Source organism: Rhinoderma darwinii, chromosome 9 (genome assembly GCF_050947455.1).
Source record: "Rhinoderma darwinii isolate aRhiDar2 chromosome 9, aRhiDar2.hap1, whole genome shotgun sequence".
Classification (NCBI taxonomy): Eukaryota; Metazoa; Chordata; class Amphibia; order Anura; family Rhinodermatidae; genus Rhinoderma; species Rhinoderma darwinii.
In genome coordinates this window covers 42,793,756-42,818,623 of record NC_134695.1, presented here as the reverse complement: position 1 = coordinate 42,818,623, position 24,868 = coordinate 42,793,756, and the positions used below count along the sequence as shown (strand labels likewise).

General features: G+C 41.3%; 1 long non-coding RNA gene across 1 annotated transcript in view; it reads right to left on the bottom strand.

Moving 5' to 3' along the window:
- Window positions 1-1,673: 1,673 nt before the first annotated feature.
- LOC142660333 (uncharacterized) overlaps window positions 1,674-24,868 on the bottom strand; it is an 84,426-nt gene continuing 61,231 nt past the window's right edge. The window contains exons 3-4 of the long non-coding RNA XR_012850463.1: window positions 5,677-5,726; window positions 1,674-1,711 (exon numbers count right to left, since the gene is read on the bottom strand). This is a non-coding gene — a long non-coding RNA (uncharacterized LOC142660333). The remainder of the gene's footprint in view (window positions 1,712-5,676; window positions 5,727-24,868) is intronic.

Sequence of the window (24,868 nt, the reverse complement as noted above, 5' to 3'; positions counted from 1 at the left end):
CTGAACCAGCACCGGGGCCGAGATAAAGCACTTCTTAAGGACCTCAAAAGCCTGGACAGCCTCAGGAGGCCAGTGGAGGAGATCAGCACCTTTGCGAGTGAGGTCCGTAAGAGGCTTAGCGATGACCGAGAAGTTAGCAATAAATCTCCTGTAATAATTAGCGAACCCCAAAAAACACTGTAACGCCTTCAGGGAGGCAGGTTGGACCCATTCCGCCACAGCCTGGACCTTATCAAAAAAATAGTAAGGATGCACTCCTAATCGTTGGTGCTATTATAGGTTCGGGTTGTACCCCACTAGTAGAGATAGAAAAACCTATAAGCACTCCAAGAACAAAAGGTCGTATAGATTCCCAAAGGGAATTATTTATTTCTTATTCATTCCACAGGGTTCAGTATGTACAGAACAAAAAGAGGTATAAATGCAAGCGATCAATATTACAGTAGACGTTTCGGCCCAACCTAGGCCTTTCTCACACTCGCTGCAAATAGAAAACAAAAATATACAATAACATATAACTATTCTTTTTGAAAAGGAAGAAAAAATAAATAATGATACATATACAAATTCAAGCGTTCAAATACAAAGAAATATAAATAAAATCATATACGAGAATAATTGAATGATATACATGGTACTCTGTATAGGCAGTAAGGTATAAACCATATTATCTGACTATTCCAATGATAATCCAGTATGTTAGAGAGTCATCTCCTAAAATAAAATAGAATATAGTATATACAGATACGCAAAGGGAAAAGAACCTCAGAAATATATAACCACTGCTTCTCTAGATAATAATGCGTAAATATAGATAAGATATATAGTGGGAGAGGTATTATAAAAATACCTCTCTAGACCATACCATAAAATACCGGTGTGGAAATAAATGGTGAATAATAATATATATAGATAAAGGGAAGGGAAAGGAAAGGAACAATAAGGAGAGGAACGATAGGTAAAAGATAAAGAAATACACTGTTGTCTAAATAAAAGAATAGAGTAGTGTCATACCTGCATAAACTCAAGAAGGATGTATGGGGTATAAACGGTGTCTACCAGACGCTCACAAGTGTGGGAGATCTCCCACGAGCGTCTGTCATTTAAAGCGCCAATTGCAAAACCGGAAATCCGGTATTTGGCACGCATATCAGTATCGATGCATGCGCAGTATGGGGAATGACATCCCCTGATGGAACGCAAGCTGTCATAGTTGTTATGACGCCCAATGAAGCCGGCATATGATGCGGTGTGAAGTCAAGACGTCCCGGATAGATGCTTAAAGTCGGCTATGACCCGATATGGTGGTCATAATAATGAATGTGAGTGTATCTGATGCATTTAAAGGTTAATGAGTAATGTAAAATATAAACAAATGAATACGTCAAAAGGAATTGGCTGAAGACAAAATTGGCGTAATGTAACAAAAAACTGTACATATCAGAGATCTAAATTGAAAATATACAAAATTATATATGTTATGTATTATGAAGTGAGTGAGGAAACAAAATATTTATAAAGCATTTATATATGGCATATATGTGTCATGTTGCAAACGAGAGCAATATAATATAAAGAAACATGAAAGTAAATAGTGTCAGAAAATGGGTAAAACTAAATTAGAAGGAACGAAAAAAAAAAGGAGAAAGACAAAGTGTGTGAAACCGGTTTTATGGTACCTGTATCTGGTCGTCAGCTCATTCTAGCGTGCCTGAGAAAGAAACAAACATATGGTATTAATAACATGGATCACTGCGGTCGACAAAAAACATAGTAATGGTATCAACATAATAAATCTAATTCTCTGTTCAAGCCTTTAGGTGTCAAGGTATCTACTGTATGAATCCAATAAGACTCCCGTTGTTTTAGTAAGTGTATGTGGTTTCCACCCCTCCTAGGTCGTAAGACCTGTTCAATGATTTGAAATCTCAGCTGAGAAATATTGTGGTTGAACTTGATAAAATGATCAGGGAGTGGTAACCACGTTTTCTTGCATCTGATTGTGGATTTGTGGCTCGAAATCCAATCTCTAATATGTTGGGTTGTTTCGCCCACATAAGTCAAGCCACAAGGGCATTTGATCAAGTATACAACGAAATTCGAGTCACGTGAAAAAACCTTTAGCTGGGAAGATTTTGTTGGTGTGGGGATGTTGAATGGTGTCACCTTTAATAATGTTGGAACAGCACGAACAGTGCAGACATGGAAAAGTGCCATTACGTTTAGTCTGTAAAAAAGTTTGACGCGGTACTTTAGAAAAGCTGCCAATGTCAGCTCTAATAACACGGTCGCGAACATTAGGGGGCCTCTTTGAGCACAACATCACCGGATTCCTGAATTCTTCGATCTCAGGGTAGGCGGTATGTAATACCGACCAATGTCTACGTACGCTCTGTAATAATTTCGGTATTAAGGGATGGTAAGTCAGTATCAGTGGTAGCCTAGCTTGTTTTGGTCCTCTGACCTTAATTTCCGAATTTATCCCTGTAAATCTATCGAGTTCTTTTGATAAAAGTCGTTTGGGATAGCCTCTCTGCTCAAATTTTCTAGACATATTCTGTAGTCTAATTTTTTTAGTGTCAATATCGGATACGATTCTAGATACCCTCGTGAATTGAGACCGTGGTAAGGAACAACGCGTGTTCCTAGGATGGTTACTATTGTAATGTAGTAAACTGTTTCTGTCTGTGGGTTTTGTGTAGAGGTCAGAGCTAAGGGAACCCGTCCCATCCAGTCCAATGATAGTATCCAAAAATGAGATCTTTTCTTTGCTAAAGTTAAGGGTAAATTTTAGTTCATCCCTCACCTGGTTGATGTAAATGACAAAGTCATCAAGTGATCCCATAGGGCCATCCCAAATGCAGAAAATGTCATCTATGTATCTAAACCAGCATAGGGCATGCTGTATAAAGAGAGGATTGTTGTACACATATTCCTCTTCAAATGAAGCCATATATGCATTAGCATAAGGTGGGGCGACATTTTCCCTTTGCGTATCTGTATATACTATATTCTATTTTATTTTAGGAGATGACTCTCTAACATACTGGATTATCATTGGAATAGTCAGATAATATGGTTTATACCTTACTGCCTATACAGAGTACCATGTATATCATTCAATTATTCTCGTATATGATTTTATTTATATTTCTTTGTATTTGAACGCTTGAATTTGTATATGTATCATTATTTATTTTTTCTTCCATTTCAAAAAGAATAGTTATATGTTATTGTATATTTTTGTTTTCTATTTGCAGCGAATGTGAGAAAGGCCTAGGTTGGGCCGAAACGTCTACTGTAATATTGATCGCTTGCATTTATACCTCTTTTTGTTCTGTACATACTAAACCCTGTGGAATGAATAAGAAATAAATAATTCCCTTTGGGAATCTATACGACCTTTTGTTCTTGGAGTGCTTATAGGTTTTTCTATCTCTACAGCCTGGACCTTGGCGGGGTCCATGCGGAATTCATGAGGAGTGAGGATTTGACCCAAAAATGGTATCTCCTGTACCCCAAACACACATTTTTCGGTTTTCGCAAACAGTTTGTGTTCCCTTGTCTGTTTGTCTCGTGCACTTACTGAGCGTAGGGACCGCCGCCCAGTTGTACCCCGTCGCCTAGGGCGGGTCGTTGCAAGTAGGCAGGGACAGAGTGGCGGGTAGATTAGGGCTCACTTGTCCGTTTCCCTACCCCCGTCATTACATAATCACAAGCCCGTATACCTAGTCTACCCTGCTCCCTGACACTACTATGGACCCCCTTGAGACCCTGGCCCAGCAAATGCAGGGTCTCTCCCTACAGGTCCAGGCCCTGGCTCAGAGGGTCAACCAGCCTGACGCTACCATGGTAGTGCCCCCCACCTCAAGTTGCCTGACTGGTTCTCAGGGGACTGGAGGACTTTTCTCTCCTTTCGGGAGAGTTGTAGGCTCTACTTTCGCTTAAAGCCTCATTCCTCAGGTTCTGAGAGCCAGCGGGTGGGTATAATTATGTCCCGGCTCCACGAAGGGCCCCAAGAGTGGGCCTTCTCCTTGGCTCCTGACGCCCCTGAACTTTCCTCCGTTGATCGTTTCTTTTCTGCTCTCTGACTCATTTATGACGAGACTGACAGGACTGCCTTTGCCGAGAGTCAGCTGGTGACCTTACGTCAGGGTAAGAGACCTGTTGAGGAGTATTGTTCTGACTTTAAGAAGTTGTGCCTGGCAGATCCTTTACAAGAACACAGTAAAATGCAAACATAGCATAATACAATAAATGCACCTCATCAAGTAACATTAGGAGATTTATTCCCCTGGGAGCACACTTACACAATGGATCTTATGCACACAAACGTATCGCAGAATCCCCCAACGCATGTGGTATTATGGCAATGCTTCTAGGGGAGAATACAATGTCTCTATACAGTACCACATAGAGTACTTACTGGTCATAATATGGCAGTGCTGCGGGCCCCTCATCAAAGACTCTAGATCTTTGGACTTAATGAAAATGCTATGAATGCCACTGTCTATGGGTTTATAGTTTTGTATATATACAGCACTCAAGAAAATGGCATCAGCACACTGCGAACACTAATGCCACCTAAGCCACTAAATATAAATAAACCTACATATTCTTGTGGATGGTAGGAACCAGGCGTTCTTGCTCCTGTATACACGTTTTGTTTCATTTTGCTGGAATGTGCTGTTTAAACCTATGTTTTTTGTGTATAACATATATGTGGGGTTAGTGACTGGCTCCATTTTTTGATCCTGCACTCCTCCCATTTTGCCCTGAGTGATTTTAACTTATTTTAATGCTGGTTCCTACCATCCCCGAGAATATGTAGGTTTAGTTCCAGTACTTTGTGTCTGTGTAGTGTAGGTTCCCACCTCATAGAGGTCGCCTTGTCGTGACAGGTGGGCTCACGCAATTTGATGAAAATGTGCTCTAAGAACCACCCTATTGTAAGTAGATTTAGCAGTAACGCATATTTATTTATATTTAGTGGCCTAGATGGCATTAGTGTTCGCAGTGTGCTGTCGCCATTTTATTGTGTGCTGTATAAATTTGCAGTCACAGGCGTTCTTGCACCTGTATACTCATTTTGTTGGAATGTGCCGTTCAAACTTTTGTGTTGTTTATGTGATTTAAATATATATATATATATATATATATATATATATATATATATATATATATTGTATTTCTAATGTCGCAGGGTATGAAGCAAGTATTTCCTACGTGTCTCAAGTATCATTCAACTCTGCTTTTACAGCTCTGCGAAAGGACAGTACCCTGTGTACTCTGCTGCGTCTCTGTGTATTTGGGTATGTTTCCGGCAGGGTTTTGTTTTTTTGGGTTGTACATCTTAAGGTAAATATATGTATATGTATTATGTATATTGTTCCCACGTTTGGTTACTCTACCATAATTGCATCTGATATCAATACATCTAAGTGCCCAGAATATTTGATTCATTCTATGTTGCGGTTTTCATCTCTTCTCCATTCTCCATGTACAATTTGCAGTGTATACATTGTTATAATGTTGACAGTAAGGGCGGTGCATTAAAATGTGAAGAATGCAGTTATATAACCCCAGGAAAAATATTTGTTGAAAACCAGATCAAAGAGGATAATAAGCCGTAGAATGTCAAAAGCCGCTTACAATGAAGAAAAGAAGGTGTAGTACCTTGAAGCAGCGCCTCTGTCAACCCTTCCCGCTTCCCCTCCAATCAGCTCCTGTGGAGATAAGTAATACAGCACATTGTAAATACACTTCTTACATTCTCACGTGTATGGTCTACAAGAGCCACACCAGCTTCTTCATCCTTTTGCTTGCTGTTCTCTATATGGCTATATCAATAGTGAATAGGATTGTATCATTTAAAGACAATATAAAGGGAATTTAACCAGTCAAAGGGCATCTGTCACCAATACAAGCCCCTTTAAATAGACCCTGTAAGTGTTGAATGGTGGTCCTATGGGTCTGCGCTTAGCGGTTTAATACCTAGAATCTCGAGTGGTCTAGATGAATAGGTTAATATTGATATCCATTATTCATGGTGGTCTAGAATGGTTATAGATTAATATCTAATATCCATAGGCCTAGGATGGTTATCACTTAATAAGGTGAAGGCGTTAATAGTGGAGGTTTAGAACAAGAAAATGTGCTTATAATTTATTTTTATTTCATCTAAATAGATTCAACATTCTTTATAGAGGTTTTGCTTTCCTTCACACTACCTTGTAGTGAAAGTATAAAATTCTATCTTCCTGTAGCTGCCAGTAGGGGGGAGCTCACAGCATAGAGATTTATACAGCTCCCTATAATAAATCAGTATTCGGTGAGCTCCTAACGACAGAAATATTTTTAACATTGAACTCAATGTTTCCTCTTGAGGGGGTTACTGGGGGTTACGGGTGCTAGAAAATTGTATTTATAATATATCTTCAGGGTGGTGTCTTAGCAGAATCTGGTACAGGCCCGGGGCTTAATTCAAGTTACCTCTGCAAAGCAATTTAAAGAGCTGCATTGGATACAGTAAACATTTGCTTTCACTTCCCCTGATTTGGACTGCGTGCAACTGTATCCACTAGCGTAGTTGTATTAAAGGCTATGTACACCTTCGACCACGATATTTTTTTATATTATTTTTTTATAAAAATGTCTATCAATATGTTCGGTGCAACTTTCTAATTAGTTTTTTTTTAAATTTAATTATATATATTTTTTGAGATACAACTACTTTGTATCCTGTATACAGAGCTGCTGTATCTTACACTGAATCCTGTATACGTCAGGTCTGCGGGACTGATGGGATCAGTGACAGTGGGTCCTGGGTGTCTCTCACACATGGGATCAAGCTGTTACCGATCACATCTAAGTTCATAACTTAGATGTGATCGATAACACGCAGGACCCGCTGACACTGAACCCGCTGAGTATCTTACCAGGAGTAAGCTTATTCATAAGATCAAGGCAAACAGTTACCATATGTCCACTCATTTTCATGAGCGACTAACCCCCTTCTCATAATGTGCCGTGACAATACATAACAATATGGGAGCGAGGGTGGGGCAATTTTTCTAGAGTGCGCTAAGGTCTTGCAAAGACCCCAGGACGCTGACACTTATAAAGCTCAGCCATCCTAACAATGTTAATTAAATAAACCAATAAAACACGGTCATCACGCACAGGGGAAATGCTTCCCCCTGCAACAGTGGCGACATTGGCCCACATCTGACCCAATGACAGCTGTGACTATGCAGCTGTGGAATTTACCCACTAACGTGGCGGGAAAAACATCGAAATACCTCAGGAGAGAGACCATGATGTTCAAATTCCCATGAGTCTACCTCCTGAGGGTCCGGGATCCCACATTCTGTTAGATGGTAAACACTTGTAGTAATGTATTGGGCAGCTGTAAATATTGGAATATACTCTTTAAACCAAGTAATTATGTAAGAAAAGGAAAAAATATCTATTGTTTTCTATAAATACTATGGCTATTCTAGAACGAAGAGGAACTGAAGAGTTACTATATGCAAATGCTCTTAATGCTTTGTCAATTAACACTTTCTATACATGTCCAGCCATTTTAAATTTATGAAGACCAACATTATACTGTGCTATCTATCTATCTATCTATCTATCTATCTATCTATCTATCTATCTATCTATCTATCTATCTATCTATCTATCTATCTATCTATCTATCTATCTATCTATCTATCTATCTATCTATCTATCCAGGGGCGTAGCTAAAGGCTCATGGGCCCCGATGCAAAGGTTCTTCTTGGGCCCCACCCCCCAAACTTCTCATGGCTGACGGCCCGCAGCTTTCAGCTGCATTGCCGTGTCTCCTAAGTGACCCAACGATGCAGCACTAGCAGCCAAGGGCGTCACTAAAATGTCAAGAGAAATAGTCCATTTTTGGGCCCCATCCCCCAAAAATTTGTGTGTATGTATGTATGTAGGTATGTATATATATATATATATATATATATATATATATACACTACCGTTCAAAAGTTTGGGGTCACCCAGACAATTTTGTGTTTTCCATGAAAACTCACACTTATATTTATCAAATGAGTTGCAAAATGACTAGAAAATATAGTCAAGACATTGACAAGGTTAGAAATAATGATTTTTATTTGAAATAATAATTCTCTCCTTCAAACTTTGCTTTAGTCAAATAATGCTCCATTTGCAGCAATTACAGCATTGCAGACCTTTGGCATTCTAGCTGTTAATTTGCTGAGGTAATCGGGAGAAATGTCACCCCATGCTTCCAGAAGCCCCTCCCACAAGTTGGATTTGCTTGATGGGCACTTCTTGCGTACCATACGGTCAAGCTGCTCCCACAACCGCTCTATGGGGTTGAGATCTGGTGACTGCGCTGGCCACTCCATTACAGATAGAATACCAGCTGCCTGCTTCTTCCCTAAATAGTTCTTGCATAATTTGGAGGTGTGCCTTGGGTCATTGTCCTGTTGTAGGATGAAATTGGCTCCAATCAAGCGCTGTCCACAGGGTATGGCATGTAATTACATTTTATTTAAAAAAATGCACTTTTTGAGATACAGCTGCTTTGTATCATGTATCCGTCAGGTCAGCAGGACTGACGGGATCAGTGAAACGGGCCCTGCGCTAAATTATAATCTTAGATGTGATAGATTTGAGGTGGATCCTGCGTGTCACTGATCCTGTCAGTCCTGCTGACCTGACGGATACAGGATACAAAGCAGCTGTATCTCAAAAAGTAAAAATATTTTTTAATAAAATCAATCAACCACACTGATACACACACATACATTATATATATATATATATATATATATATATATATATATATATAATTATAATATAACGTTTTTAAATGTGTACATAGCCTTGTGGCACTATCTACAAGGCGGAGTGCTGTGTGGCACTATATACAAGGGGGAGCGCTGTGTGGCACTATATACAAGGGGGAGCACTGTGTGGCACTATATACAAGGGGGAGCGATGTGTGGCACTATATACAAGGGGGAGCGCTGTGTGGCACTATATACAAGGGGGAGTGCTGTGTGGCACTATATACAAGGGGGAACGCTGTGTGGCACTATATACAAGGGGGAGCGCTGTGTGGCACTATATACAAAGGGGGGCTGTGTAGTGCTATCCACAGCGGTATGTGTGTGGCGCTCTTTATAGGGGGGGCTTTTTGGTGCTATTTACAAGAGGGGGAGGGCTGTGTGGCGCTCTCTACAGGGGGCTGTATGGCACTATCTATAGGGGGCTGTGTGTAACGCTCTCTACGGGGGGATGTGTGATATATAGAGGGGGTTGTGTATGGCGATATCTATGGGGGTGTGTAATATCTACAGGGGCTGTGTGTGGCACTATGTACAGGGGGCTGTGTGTATGTGGTGTTTTACAGTGTGTGGTATTATATTCAGGCGCGCAGTGTTTGGTGCTATTATATTTAGGGGCACAGTATGTGGCACCATGATAACTTTATTTTCGTTTATAGGTGTGGAAATGTTGGAAAAGTGAGGAGACAACTGAGTGGCAAATTCTGCAGAAATGAGTCATGGCCGGGAGAAGTCGTCACGAGCTCTGGACCGGATGGAGAAGAAAAGAGGAAAAAAACGACTAGAATCTGAGACGTCGTCACCTGTGAGTCACTAGATTTATAGAGAATCTGTCACTTCTCCTGACATGTTTATTATTTGAAATCCTTGTATTTCACAAAAAGTCTTTCTGCAGTCCAGGATTGATAGACAATTCCCCTTGTCCGGAGGATGTGTCCCTGCACAGTGTGATACTGTCAGTATGTAGGGACACAGCCCTGTGACAAGGGGAATCGTAACACCCATTTGTTAATGCTTGCCCAAAAAGGTAGTTTTAAAAATAGTTACGGGCGGCGGTGCGGAAGGGGGCCCAAGTTTGGGTAACAGCCCAGGGCCCGTGGTCTACTTAATCCGCCACTGCACATGACGTATTATGGAGGTATTCCCTCCAACAAGCATTGCATAATACAGAACCGTAGGTACTCTATGTGCATGGACCCTAAAAGATGAATGGACCTTCTTTACATATCCACATTCCTTGACCACTACTGGACTGGCAGATACTAAGACTAAGAACTAAGATCCAAGTTCATTCCATATACCTGTTTTTTGCATCTGCTCATCTTTTACCATTAGAAGGTGAGCGATAAATATTCTTTGTATACAAGACTATGTTTTGGTCTAGTTGCTATAAAAATGTTGAAATCTGAAAAGGGAAATTAGTAGATTTCACATAATGTATAAAACATTAAGTAGTTGAGGCTTGTATGGAAAATGTGTATGGGGCAGGTTGTCTTGACATGCAATGTGTCATCACGAAAGTGTACATGGGATTTATATCAAGGGAGTAGAAAAAACATGCATTCCACAAGGGTGTCAGATTAAGTGATGACGGACTAGATTCATTGTGATTATAGTAAAAAGAAGCTAGGAGTGTTACACAATATAACAGAGAAAGGAAAGAGATCTTCATAAAGTTCATTAACAATCGTCTCAGAATTTCCGAACTGTTGCTTTGCAAATGAAGGTTAGAAAATGTACAGCACGTTCCTCCGTACTACTATACAATGTGCAGCGCAAGCAGGAGCCGTCTGTACAGTAGGATTGTCACTAATTCTGTATTCTCTGAACTACGACAGGTGAGAGTCGCTTTAACAGCAGTGATGAGAAAGGAAGCATTCAACGATTGGCAAAAACCAAAAGCCAATCATTTTCCAAATTTAATTGAATCCTACGCTGTGATCCTATTGTACACTATAAAATCTGGGGTGATTTATTTCCAAAGGGGTTTTCCACGACTGGACAACTGATGACCTATCCACAGGATAGGTAATCCGTCACCCGGAACACACACCGATCAGCCGCTCCGGCTGCTTCCAGGCGCCGGATGTTTTGAACGTTATGCAGTAGTTGGAGCCAGAAGCAGATGGTTTCCCATCACAGAATAGCGGCCGAGCTGCAGTACTGCAGCTCTGCTCGTGTTCAAGTGAATAGGAAAAGAGCTGCAGTTCTGCAGAATGGCCGCGATTAAGTGGTCAGAGCCCTCTGCTTCCATCTCCAACTACTGCATACCGTTCAAAACATCAGTGCAGGATCCAGGTGTGGAAAACCCCTTTAATTATTCCTAATGCTAAACTTATATGTAAATACCTTTTTATATGAAAATATTCTCCATGTTTAAAGAGAATAAGTAAAAACTTTAACCTACAGACAGAGCAAACCCACAATGTCAGGAGTCCAAAACCTGTGTCCTTCTGCTGACTAGCCAAGAGGGATCACATAACTAACTCTACAACTGTTCTAGAAGAAACGCACAAAGGAGTTAATTAGATCATCTTTAGGCCAATAAGTGTTCACACTACTCTGCATGTAGTAAACGCTTCCTTCTGGCCCACGATGAAGCCTTTGAAAGAGTCTTACACGTAGATGTTGTGCACCATGCGGCCGATAACTGCACACGGTTTCACCACAAATTGACGTTGTTTTGCAATGCGGTACAAGTGAAGCACATAAAAACCATGCATTGCCAAACGTAGTAATTTGTGGTAAATTGTGTGCCACTTATGCAGCACAGGTACCGGAGCACTAAAGGTGTTGTTTCTTTCCCTCGACATCTGCCCTTGGGGGAGAGGGAGAGGTCCCCGCAGTGGGTTTGGCCAAGTTTTGCCTAATGTATATGGCCACCTTATGGGCACCCTAACTCTTTGAGTGCTGTTCTTAGGAGCCACAGCTGCAAACACAGAGCAATAATACAACTTTTGTGCGATTATTGGAAAAACATGGCAAAAAAACACTAGTTATCCAAGATTATGGCACAAACGCCGGAAGGTATGAAATAACGCTGCATTTTTGTCATGGTACTGCGTAACTGTAGCGTGTTATTTTATGCAAAAATACAGCCCAAAATGCCACAAATCACCCAGTTTTCAATAATCTACCATTAATAATACTATATGAAGAAATGCTGAAATAGGTCCTATAAGTGTATGCGGATAGGAAATATATATCATAAAATTAAAAAAACGGGCAAATCACACTTGTTTTTTTTACAATATATCTTTTTATTTAGTTTTTCTTTCTTTTAAAAAAAATGAAGCGCAAAGATAAAAAGAAAACCACATTATAGCAAACCTCCTATCAAACCACCAATGGCCTATCAATATTACATTTTGAGCTCAAAAGAGGGGGAACCACACAGGTCTTTGTATCTGAAGTTGTAATAGTTATTCTACTTCTTTTTAAATTATATTAATCCATTAAGTAGTGAGCTCGGTTTAGTCAATTTCCATATTCACTGCTCACACCACTCATTCCCTTATAGAGATAACGTTCCGCAGCTGCGGGTGCGCATCTAAATGTGTAACTTAAAGGGGTTTTCCAATGAAGGACATTTATGACATATCCACAGGATATGTCGAAAATGTCAGATAGATGCGGGTCCCACCTCTGAGACCCGCACCAGCAGTGGCGGATTATCATTAGGGCGTTTCGGGCGGTCGCCCGGGGCCCAAGGCTCCCAGGGGGCCCATGACCGCCCGAACCCCCTCATGCCCAGTGGCGTCGCTAGCACCGGAGGGAGCCCCGGTGCCAGGAGCGCACCTGTCAGGCGAGGGGAGCTTCGCTTCTACTTAGCAGCCGTGGTCTGTGCTGCTTTAGAAGCTCCCCCTCCAGCCCCCCTTCCCTGCTCTAAACATCTCTCCTCTGCTGCTAGCTGTCGGGACATGGGGGAGGGGAGACTGTCGGCGGGCTCTGTGCTGTGAGCAGGAGAAGAGCTGCAGTGAAGACATAAAAGGTAAGTACATGTGTGTTTAATGTCCATATTCATGTGTGTTTAATGTCCATATTCATGTATGTTTAATGTCCATATTCATGTATGTTTAATGTCCATATTCATGTGTGTTTAATGTCTATATTCATGTGTGTTTAATGTCTATATTCATGTGTGTTTAATGTCTATATTCATGTGTGTTTAATGTCTATATTCATGTGTGTTTAATGTCCATATTCATGTGTGTTTAATGTCCATATTCATGTGTGTTTAATGTCCAAATTCATGTGTGTTTAATGTCCATATTCATGTGTGTTTAATGTCTATATTCATGTGTGTTTAATGTCCATATTCATGTATGTTTAATGTCCATATTCATGTGTGTTTAATGTCCATATTCATGTGTGTTTAATGTCCATATTCATGTGTGTTTAATGTCCATATTCATGTGGGTTTAATGTCCATATTCATGTATGTTTAATGTCCATATTCATGTGTGTTTAATGTCCATATTCATGTGTGTTTAATGTCCATATTCATGTGTGTTTAATGTCCATATTCATGTGTGTTTAATGTCCATATTCATGTGTGTTTAATGTCCATATTCATGTGTGTTTAATGTCCATATTCATGTGTTTACAAGGTGTACTTTGTGTATAATGTGCATACTCGTGTGTACTTTGTGTACTATAAATTCGCTGTTTAAATTGATATAAATATAATTGTGCTCCCACAATATGAGAAAATTCAAAGGTTCACTGAAGTGACAACTGAGTAAAATATACCTTTTATTAGTAACTCGTTTTTAAAAACAGGGGTAACACACCACTGTGAAATAGGCCCCACCGTGTAAATTAAAAAATGAATTAAACAAGAAACACTGAGTCATTGTGATAAATATATCTCAGTGTTTATAACAATATTTTACTGGAACCAGCATTTGTCCTGGGCACAGCAATAGTACAATCCCCAAAAAGCACCAGTGTCCATGAGCAAACACCGGATCTCCTAGCGCTGGGTGTAACACAATGCTACTGTCCCCTATGCAAACATTCCATGTACAATGAAAGACCCTACGCGTTTCAGATACTCATCCTCAGGGGTCCGTATCTTGGTCACTCTGGCCTCGTCGCCAGCTATAATAATATTCAACAGCAGATATTCTGCTGTGCGTTACGGGAAGATGCTCGTATCGATGTCAACGGCATACTTCATTACAGGCGCTGGGTTACTATAAGCACCACGACTCCACCCCTCGTATTTGGCGGCGCTACATGAACTGACCAATCACAACGCCCTCACGATTCATGACACCTGCCCATGTGACCCCTCGCCGTCAGCTGACAGCCAGGGGTCATCATCGACCGCATCAAGCCGACCGCGCAGGCGCAATAGAAGCCAAGGACATATCGCCCGGACTGCCAAGTTAGAGGAAGGTAAGAGCAAAACGATAATTGATTTGTAAGTATGTTTTGCGGGACAGTTACCCACCGCAAGTGGACTACCTCAAAGAACAACTCTATAGTTTATAAACACATGTTGAGTGGACAAAAATGCAGGGTCCCTCCCACTTAGAAATTCTGACAAAAAATCTCTTCATTTGTTGCCTGGCCAAGATGGCCATATCAAAAACAAAATGCACTATGCAACATACAAAAATACACCACTCACCCAAAAAGGCAGCCCACGGTGAAAACCGGCCGCCTCAAGAGGAATGGAATTGCATATTAAATAAAGCATGTATAATTGGTCTGCTCGTTTAAACCCGCTGGTTGTATACATGCCAATCTATGGATCCATTGGGCTTCTTTGCGTAGAATTAAATTGTCCCAGTCGCCTCCTCTTTTAGGGGGTCTAATGAGTTCAATTGCTTGAAACTTTAAACATGCTGCACGGCCTTGGTGTTTAGCATGTACATGCTTTGATATTGAGGTGTCCCTAGCGTGGATAATATCTCCAACATGCTCCCTTATCCGGCGCCGAAATTGTCGTGCCGTTTTGCCCACATAGTTTAGGGGGCATGGGCATGTAATAAGGTAGACTACCCCCGCTGTTTTGCAATTGACAAAATCCCGAATGCTGTACTTTTCCTGTGTTGCAACACTGATAAAGCTATTCCCTTTGAGAATAAAGTCACAAGCTTTACAGCTACCACATCTAAACGTGCCTGGTGTTTGTCTGTCCAACCACGTACCCCTAGGTATAATGGGGTCAAAACAACTGTGCATGACTCTGTCCCTAATGTTTTTCCCTCTCCGGTACGTGACAGAGGGCCATTGTGTGATCTGATCTACCAAATCTGTATCAGAGCTGAGAATACGCCAATACCTTTTCAGGATTTGCATAATATCATTTTGTTTAGAATCATAGGTGCCTATGAGTCTCGTAACTTGTTCTTCTTTACGTTTTTTAGGAACCAGAAGACATTGCCTGTCTGTGTCCCTTGCTCCCTCATAGGCCTTTCTGATTACACCCTTGGGGAAACCTCTGTCCTTCAATCTTGTTTTGAGTTCCTGAGCCTGACTCTCAAAATCACCCATGGAGCTACAATTCCTACGTACTCTCATAAATTGGCCTTTTGGAATGCCACGTTTGAGGGGATAAGGATGACAGCTGTTCCATTGCAAGAAACTATTGGTTGCTGTTTCTTTACGGTGTACCTTGGTGCGAATTGTGCCTTCTCTTGTTTTTATAATTTTCAAATCCAGAAAGGACAATTCTTTTTCACTGATCTCACATGTGAACCTTAGCCCTATATCATTGGTGTTGAGGGCTGCTACAAAACTATGGAACTCCTCAGCTGTTGAGTTCCAAAGAAGCAGCACGTCATCAATATATCTAATCCATAATCCAACGGACGAAGTCCATTTGGCAAATTGGTCCCCAAAGACAATAGTCTCCTCCCACCAGCCAAGAAATAAATTTGCATAGGTGGGAGCAGCAGGACTCCCCATTGCAGTGCCACATTGCTGATGAAAGATCTTGTCTTCAAAGATAAATATATTTTTTTCAAGAACAAATTGTAGTAACTGCAAAACAAATTGGTTATGGGCTACAAACTGAGTGCCCCTTGATCCAAGGAAGTACTCGACTGCCTTGCACCCCAATTTGTGAGGTATGGACGAATACAACGCCTCAACATCCAGGCTAGCCAACAGTGTGTCTTTTTCCAAAGTAATACCGTCAACTTGCTTCAGAACATCCATAGTGTCACGTACATATGATGTGAGACTTAAGACAAAAGGGCGCAACACCTGATCTACATATGTACTCACATTTTGAGTTAAATTGTTAATGCCTGAAACAATAGGTCTGCCACGTAAGGGGGGATACCCTTTGTGGATTTTGGGCAGGCTATAAAAACACGCCATGATAGGAAATTGTGGGAACAGGAACCCAAACTCACTCGCACTGATCAAAGATCTGCTCTTTGCATCACTCAAGATGCCCAGCAGCTCCTTTTTGAACAGTGCTGTGGGGTTGTCCTTTAAAATGGTGTAACAGTCAGGATTGAGTAAAATGTCCTCACACATTTTTTTATAGTCATCTCTACTCATGATTACGATGTTCCCACCTTTATCAGATGTCTTTAGAACAATATTTTGTTTTTTCTCTAAAGTGGTCAGAGCTACTCGTTCGGACCAGGACAAGTTGTTGTCTATTCCCCTAATGTCCTGACTAAGATTTTTGATCTCATCCCCTACCATCTCCACAAATAAATCCACATTGGTAAAATCTCCTATAGGTGGCAACTTCCTACTCTTCATTTTGAGATTGGTGAAAGGACCTAGACCTGGGGTTCTACCAGATTCCTCTAGTAACCCCTCTAAGGCCACAAGGCCTTCCATATCAGATTCTTCTAAACCCAATTCCATACATTTTTTCCTATTATGGTGTTTGAAAAATTTGATCCATTTGAGCTTACGAGCAAACAAATTAAGATCTTTTATCCAAGAAAATGAATCGAACTTCACTGTGGGGACAAAGGAAAGTCCCTTTTCTAATAGCGTACTCTCTGATGTACTCAAATTGTATTCAGATAGGTTTATGATTCGTAGCCTATCCGTACTACTTCCCTTCACTAATCCTTTTGTCCCCTCAGCATGTAGCGGGAAATGGGGGGATTGTTGGCTAAAAAATTATTGCCACTATTAGAAGAAGCTCTAGCACGGCCTCTATTTCTGCCTCTAGCTCCTCCCCTGTATTTATGTTTCCCACCGCTACCACCAAAGAAAGGGCCCACTCTTTCAGAGTCTGTTGTTTCACTCTCTGATGTGGAAGGGTCAGAATCCCTCGGCCCTCTATTAGTTTGTTGATATTGCTGTTGTTGGGTATTAACAAAGTCGTAAGCTTTTTTCTCCCTAAATTCCTGTAGGTCTCTCTGGAACTGGAAGTGTTTACGTTCCTTTAAATGATTAGTGAACCTTTCTAGAGTTTGTTGTAGGATTTTATCTTTTTTATCAAAACCAGGGGTATCTACCAAAGACTTAGCTGCCTCGATCTCTTTTTTGAGCTCAGCACTAATAGAGTCAAACTGGACTTTCTCTTCCTCCACTAAAATCTGCATAAGCCTGAGTGAACTCCCTGTGATCTCCTGTTCCCACCTTTCTTTTATATTAGTGGTTTTTAATCTTGATGCTGGAACAATGGGGACCCTAAGGCCTCTGGGAACTATATTGTTTTTTAAATAGTTTTCCAAACTCTGAATCTCCCACCAGCTCCTAGTATAATCCTTATGTAGTCTATTAAGGTTTTTAAAAGTAGATTTGAGAGATGCACCTTGTGCTGTATACATCAGTTCACATTCAGAAAAGACACTTTTTGCCTCACTCATCCACCCTTCAGTGTTTAAATCAGAGAGTGCAAAGGCTGCCATACCCAGATATAATGAAAATAATAAACTGTATGGATTTAATGTAAATTCACTGTTTAAATTGATATAAATATAATTGTGCTCCCACAATATGAGAAAATTCAAAGGTTCACTGAAGTGACAACTGAGTAAAATATACCTTTTATTAGTAACTCGTTTTTAAAAACAGGGGTAACACACCACTGTGAAATAGGCCCCACCGTGTAAATTAAAAAATGAATTAAACAAGAAACACTGAGTCATTGTGATAAATATATCTCAGTGTTTATAACAATATTTTACTGGAACCAGCATTTGTCCTGGGCACAGCAATAGTACAATCCCCAAAAAGCACCAGTGTCCATGAGCAAACACCGGATCTCCTAGCGCTGGGTGTAACACAATGCTACTGTCCCCTATGCAAACATTCCATGTACAATGAAAGACCCTACGCGTTTCAGATACTCATCCTCAGGGGTCCGTATCTTGGTCACTCTGGCCTCGTCGCCAGCGATAATAATATTCAACAGCAGATATTCTGCTGTGCGTCACGGGAAGATGCTCGTATCGATGTCAACGGCATACTTCATTACAGGCGCTGGGTTACTATAAGCACCACGACTCCACCCCTCGTATTTGGCGGCGCTACATGAACTGACCAATCACAACGCCCTCACGATTCGTGACACCTGCCCATGTGACCCCTCGCCGTCAGCTGACAGCCAGGGGTCATCATCGACCGCATCAAGCCGACCGCGCAGGCGCAGTAGAAGCCAAGGACATATCGCCCGGACTGCCAAGTTAGAGGAAGGTAAGAGCAAAACGATAATTGATTTGTAAGTATGTCTTGCGGGACAGTTACCCACCGCAAGTGGACTACCTCAAAGAACAACTCTATAGTTTATAAACACATGTTGAGTGGACAAAAATGCAGGGTCCCTCCCACTTAGAAATTCTGACAAAAAATCTCTTCATTTGTTGCCTGGCCAAGATGGCCATATCAAAAACAAAATGCACTATGCAACATACAAAAATACACCACTCACCCAAAAAGGCAGCCCAAGGTGAAAACCGTCCGCCTCAAGAGGAATGGAATTGCATATTAAATAAAGCACGTATAATTGGTCTGCTCGTTTAAACCCGCTGGTTGTATACATGCCAATCTATGGATCCATTGGGCTTCTTTGCGTAGAATTAAATTGTCCCAGTCGCCTCCTCTTTTAGGGGGTCTAATGAGTTCAATTGCTTGAAACTTTAAACATGATGCACGGCCTTGGTGTTTAGCATGTACATGCTTTGATATTGAGGTGTCCCTAGCGTGGATAATATCTCCAACATGCTCCCTTATCCGGCGCCGAAATTGTCGTGCCGTTTTGCCCACATAGTTTAGGGGGCATGGGCATGTAATAAGGTAGACTACCCCCGCTGTTTTGCAATTGACAAAATCCCGAATGTTGTACTTTTCCTGTGTTGCAACACTGATAAAGCTATTCCCTTTGAGAATAAAGTCACAAGCTTTACAGCTACCACATCTAAACATGCCTGGTGTTTGTCTGTCCAACCACGTACCCCTAGGTATAATGGGGTCAAAACAACTGTGCATGACTCTGTCCCTAATGTTTTTCCCTCTCCGGTACGTGACAGAGGGCCATTGTGTGATCTGATCTACCAAATCTGTATCAGAGCTGAGAATACGCCAATACCTTTTCAGGATTTGCATAATATCATTTTGTTTAGAATCATAGGTGCCTATGAGTCTCGTAACTTGTTCTTCTTTACGTTTTTTAGGAACCAGAAGACATTGCCTGTCTGCGTCCCTTGCTCCCTCATAGGCCTTTCTGATTACACCCTTGGGGAAACCTCTGTCCTTCAATCTTGTTTTGAGTTCCTGAGCCTGACTCTCAAAATCACCCATGGAGCTACAATTCCTACGTACTCTCATAAATTGGCCTTTTGGAATGCCACGTTTGAGGGGATAAGGATGACAGCTGTTCCATTGCAAGAAACTATTGGTTGCTGTTTCTTTACGGTGTACCTTGGTGCGAATTGTGCCTTCTCTTGTTTTTATAATTTTCAAATCCAGAAAGGACAATTCTTTTTCACTGATCTCACATGTGAACCTTAGCCCTATATCATTGGTGTTGAGGGCTGCTACAAAACTATGGAACTCCTCAGCTGTTGAGTTCCAAAGAAGCAGCACGTCATCAATATATCTAATCCATAATCCAACGGACGAAGTCCATTTGGCAAATTGGTCCCCAAAGACAATAGTCTCCTCCCACCAGCCAAGAAATAAATTTGCATAGGTGGGAGCAGCAGGACTCCCCATTGCAGTGCCACATTGCTGATGAAAGATCTTGTCTTCAAAGATAAATATATTTTTTTCAAGAACAAATTGTAGTAACTGCAAAACAAATTGGTTATGGGCTACAAACTGAGTGCCCCTTGATCCAAGGAAGTACTCGACTGCCTTGCACCCCAATTTGTGAGGTATGGACGAATACAACGCCTCAACATCCAGGCTAGCCAACAGTGTGTCTTTTTCCAAAGTAATACCGTCAACTTGTTTCAGAACATCCATAGTGTCACGTACATATGATGTGAGACTTAAGACAAAAGGGCGCAACACCTGATCTACATATGTACTCACATTTTGAGTTAAATTGTTAATGCCTGAAACAATAGGTCTGCCACGTAAGGGGGGATACCCTTTGTGGATTTTGGGCAGGCTATAAAAACACGCCATGATAGGAAATTGTGGGAACAGGAACCCAAACTCACTCGCACTGATCAAAGATCTGCTCTTTGCATCACTCAAGATGCCCAGCAGCTCCTTTTTGAACAGTGCTGTGGGGTTGTCCTTTAAAATGGTGTAACAGTCAGGATTGAGTAAAATGTCCTCACACATTTTTTTATAGTCATCTCTACTCATGATTACGATGTTCCCACCTTTATCAGATGTCTTTAGAACAATATTTTGTTTTTTCTCTAATGTGGTCAGAGCTACTCGTTCGGACCAGGACAAGTTGTTGTCTATTCCCCTAATGTCCTGACTAAGATTTTTGATCTCATCCCCTACCATCTCCACAAATAAATCCACATTGGTAAAATCTCCTATAGGTGGCAACTTCCTACTCTTCATTTTGAGATTGGTGAAAGGACCTAGACCTGGGGTTCTACCAGATTCCTCTAGTAACCCCTCTAAGGCCACAAGGCCTTCCATATCAGATTCTTCTAAACCCAATTCCATACATTTTTTCCTATTATGGTGTTTGAAAAATTTGATCCATTTGAGCTTACGAGCAAACAAATTAAGATCTTTTATCCAAGAAAATGAATCGAACTTCACTGTGGGGACAAAGGAAAGTCCCTTTTCTAATAGCGTACTCTCTGATGTACTCAAATTGTATTCAGATAGGTTTATGATTCGTAGCCTATCCGTACTACTTCCCTTCACTAATCCTTTTGTCCCCTCAGCATGTAGCGGGAAATGGGGGGATTGTTGGCTAAAAAATTATTGCCACTATTAAAAGAAGCTCTAGCACGGCCTCTATTTCTGCCTCTAGCTCCTCCCCTGTATTTATGTTTCCCACCGCTACCACCAAAGAAAGGGCCCACTCTTTCAGAGTCTGTTGTTTCACTCTCTGATGTGGAAGGGTCAGAATCCCTCGGCCCTCTATTAGTTTGTTGATATTGCTGTTGTTGGGTATTAACAAAGTCGTAAGCTTTTTTCTCCCTAAATTCCTGTAGGTCTCTCTGGAACTGGAAGTGTTTACGTTCCTTTAAATGATTAGTGAACCTTTCTAGAGTTTGTTGTAGGATTTTATCTTTTTTATCAAAACCAGGGGTATCTACCAAAGACTTAGCTGCCTCGATCTCTTTTTTGAGCTCAGCACTAATAGAGTCAAACTGGACTTTCTCTTCCTCCACTAAAATCTGCATAAGCCTGAGTGAACTCCCTGTGATCTCCTGTTCCCACCTTTCTTTTATATTAGTGGTTTTTAATCTTGATGCTGGAACAATGGGGACCCTAAGGCCTCTGGGAACTATATTGTTTTTTAAATAGTTTTCCAAACTCTGAATCTCCCACCAGCTCCTAGTATAATCCTTATGTAGTCTATTAAGGTTTTTAAAAGTAGATTTGAGAGATGCACCTTGTGCTGTATACATCAGTTCACATTCAGAAAAGACACTTTTTGCCTCACTCATCCACCCTTCAGTGTTTAAATCAGAGAGTGCAAAGGCTGCCATACCCAGATATAATGAAAATAATAAACTGTATGGATTTAATGTAAATTCACTGTTTAAATTGATATAAATATAATTGTGCTCCCACAATATGAGAAAATTCAAAGGTTCACTGAAGTGACAACTGAGTAAAATATACCTTTTATTAGTAACTCGTTTTTAAAAACAGGGGTAACACACCACTGTGAAATAGGCCCCACCGTGTAAATTAAAAAATGAATTAAACAAGAAACACTGAGTCATTGTGATAAATATATCTCAGTGTTTATAACAATATTTTACTGGAACCAGCATTTGTCCTGGGCACAGCAATAGTACAATCCCCAAAAAGCACCAGTGTCCATGAGAAAACACCGGATCTCCTAGCGCTGGGTGTAACACAATTCTACTGTCCCCTATGCAAACATTCCATGTACAATGAAAGACCCTACGCGTTTCAGATACTCATCCTCAGGGGTCCGTATCTTGGTCACTCTGGCCTCGTCGCCAGCGATAATAATATTCAACAGCAGATATTCTGCTGTGCGTCACGGGAAGATGCTCGTATCGATGTCAACGGCATACTTCATTACAGGCGCTGGGTTACTATAAGCACCACGACTCCACCCCTCGTATTTGGCGGCGCTACATGAACTGACCAATCACAACGCCCTCACGATTCGTGACACCTGCCCATGTGACCCCTCGCCGTCAGCTGACAGCCAGGGGTCATCATCGACCGCATCAAGCCGACCGCGCAGGCGCAGTAGAAGCCAAGGACATATCGCCCGGACTGCCAAGTTAGAGGAAGGTAAGAGCAAAACGATAATTGATTTGTAAGTATGTCTTGCGGGACAGTTACCCACCGCAAGTGGACTACCTCAAAGAACAACTCTATAGTTTATAAACACATGTTGAGTGGACAAAAATGCAGGGTCCCTCCCACTTAGAAATTCTGACAAAAAATCTCTTCATTTGTTGCCTGGCCAAGATGGCCATATCAAAAACAAAATGCACTATGCAACATACAAAAATACACCACTCACCCAAAAAGGCAGCCCAAGGTGAAAACCGGCCGCCTCAAGAGGAATGGAATTGCATATTAAATAAAGCACGTATAATTGGTCTGCTCGTTTAAACCCGCTGGTTGTATACATGCCAATCTATGGATCCATTGGGCTTCTTTGCGTAGAATTAAATTGTCCCAGTCGCCTCCTCTTTTAGGGGGTCTAATGAGTTCAATTGCTTGAAACTTTAAACATGCTGCACGGCCTTGGTGTTTAGCATGTACATGCTTTGATATTGAGGTGTCCCTAGCGTGGATAATATCTCCAACATGCTCCCTTATCCGGCGCCGAAATTGTCATGCCGTTTTGCCCACATAGTTTAGGGGGCATGGGCATGTAATAAGGTAGACTACCCCCGCTGTTTTGCAATTGACAAAATCCCGAATGTTGTACTTTTCCTGTGTTGCAACACTGATAAAGCTATTCCCTTTGAGAATAAAGTCACAAGCTTTACAGCTACCACATCTAAACGTGCCTGGTGTTTGTCTGTCCAACCACGTACCCCTAGGTATAATGGGGTCAAAACAACTGTGCATGACTCTGTCCCTAATGTTTTTCCCTCTCCGGTACGTGACAGAGGGCCATTGTGTGATCTGATCTACCAAATCTGTATCAGAGCTGAGAATACGCCAATACCTTTTCAGGATTTGCATAATATCATTTTGTTTAGAATCATAGGTGCCTATGAGTCTCGTAACTTGTTCTTCTTTACGTTTTTTAGGAACCAGAAGACATTGCCTGTCTGCGTCCCTTGCTCCCTCATAGGCCTTTCTGATTACACCCTTGGGGAAACCTCTGTCCTTCAATCTTGTTTTGAGTTCCTGAGCCTGACTCTCAAAATCACCCATGGAGCTACAATTCCTACGTACTCTCATAAATTGGCCTTTTGGAATGCCACGTTTGAGGGGATAAGGATGACAGCTGTTCCATTGCAAGAAACTATTGGTTGCTGTTTCTTTACGGTGTACCTTGGTGCGAATTGTGCCTTCTCTTGTTTTTATAATTTTCAAATCCAGAAAGGACAATTCTTTTTCACTGATCTCACATGTGAACCTTAGCCCTATATCATTGGTGTTGAGGGCTTCTACAAAACTATGGAACTCCTCAGCTGTTGAGTTCCAAAGAAGCAGCACGTCATCAATATATCTAATCCATAATCCAACGGACGAAGTCCATTTGGCAAATTGGTCCCCAAAGACAATAGTCTCCTCCCACCAGCCAAGAAATAAATTTGCATAGGTGGGAGCAGCAGGACTCCCCATTGCAGTGCCACATTGCTGATGAAAGATCTTGTCTTCAAAGATAAATATATTTTTTTCAAGAACAAATTGTAGTAACTGCAAAACAAATTGGTTATGGGCTACAAACTGAGTGCCCCTTGATCCAAGGAAGTACTCGACTGCCTTGCACCCCAATTTGTGAGGTATGGACGAATACAACGCCTCAACATCCAGGCTAGCCAACAGTGTGTCTTTTTCCAAAGTAATACCGTCAACTTGTTTCAGAACATCCATAGTGTCACGTACATATGATGTGAGACTTAAGACAAAAGGGCGCAACACCTGATCTACATATGTACTCACATTTTGAGTTAAATTGTTAATGCCTGAAACAATAGGTCTGCCACGTAAGGGGGGATACCCTTTGTGGATTTTGGGCAGGCTATAAAAACACGCCATGATAGGAAATTGTGGGAACAGGAACCCAAACTCACTCGCACTGATCAAAGATCTGCTCTTTGCATCACTCAAGATGCCCAGCAGCTCCTTTTTGAACAGTGCTGTGGGGTTGTCCTTTAAAATGGTGTAACAGTCAGGATTGAGTAAAATGTCCTCACACATTTTTTTATAGTCATCTCTACTCATGATTACGATGTTCCCACCTTTATCAGATGTCTTTAGAACAATAT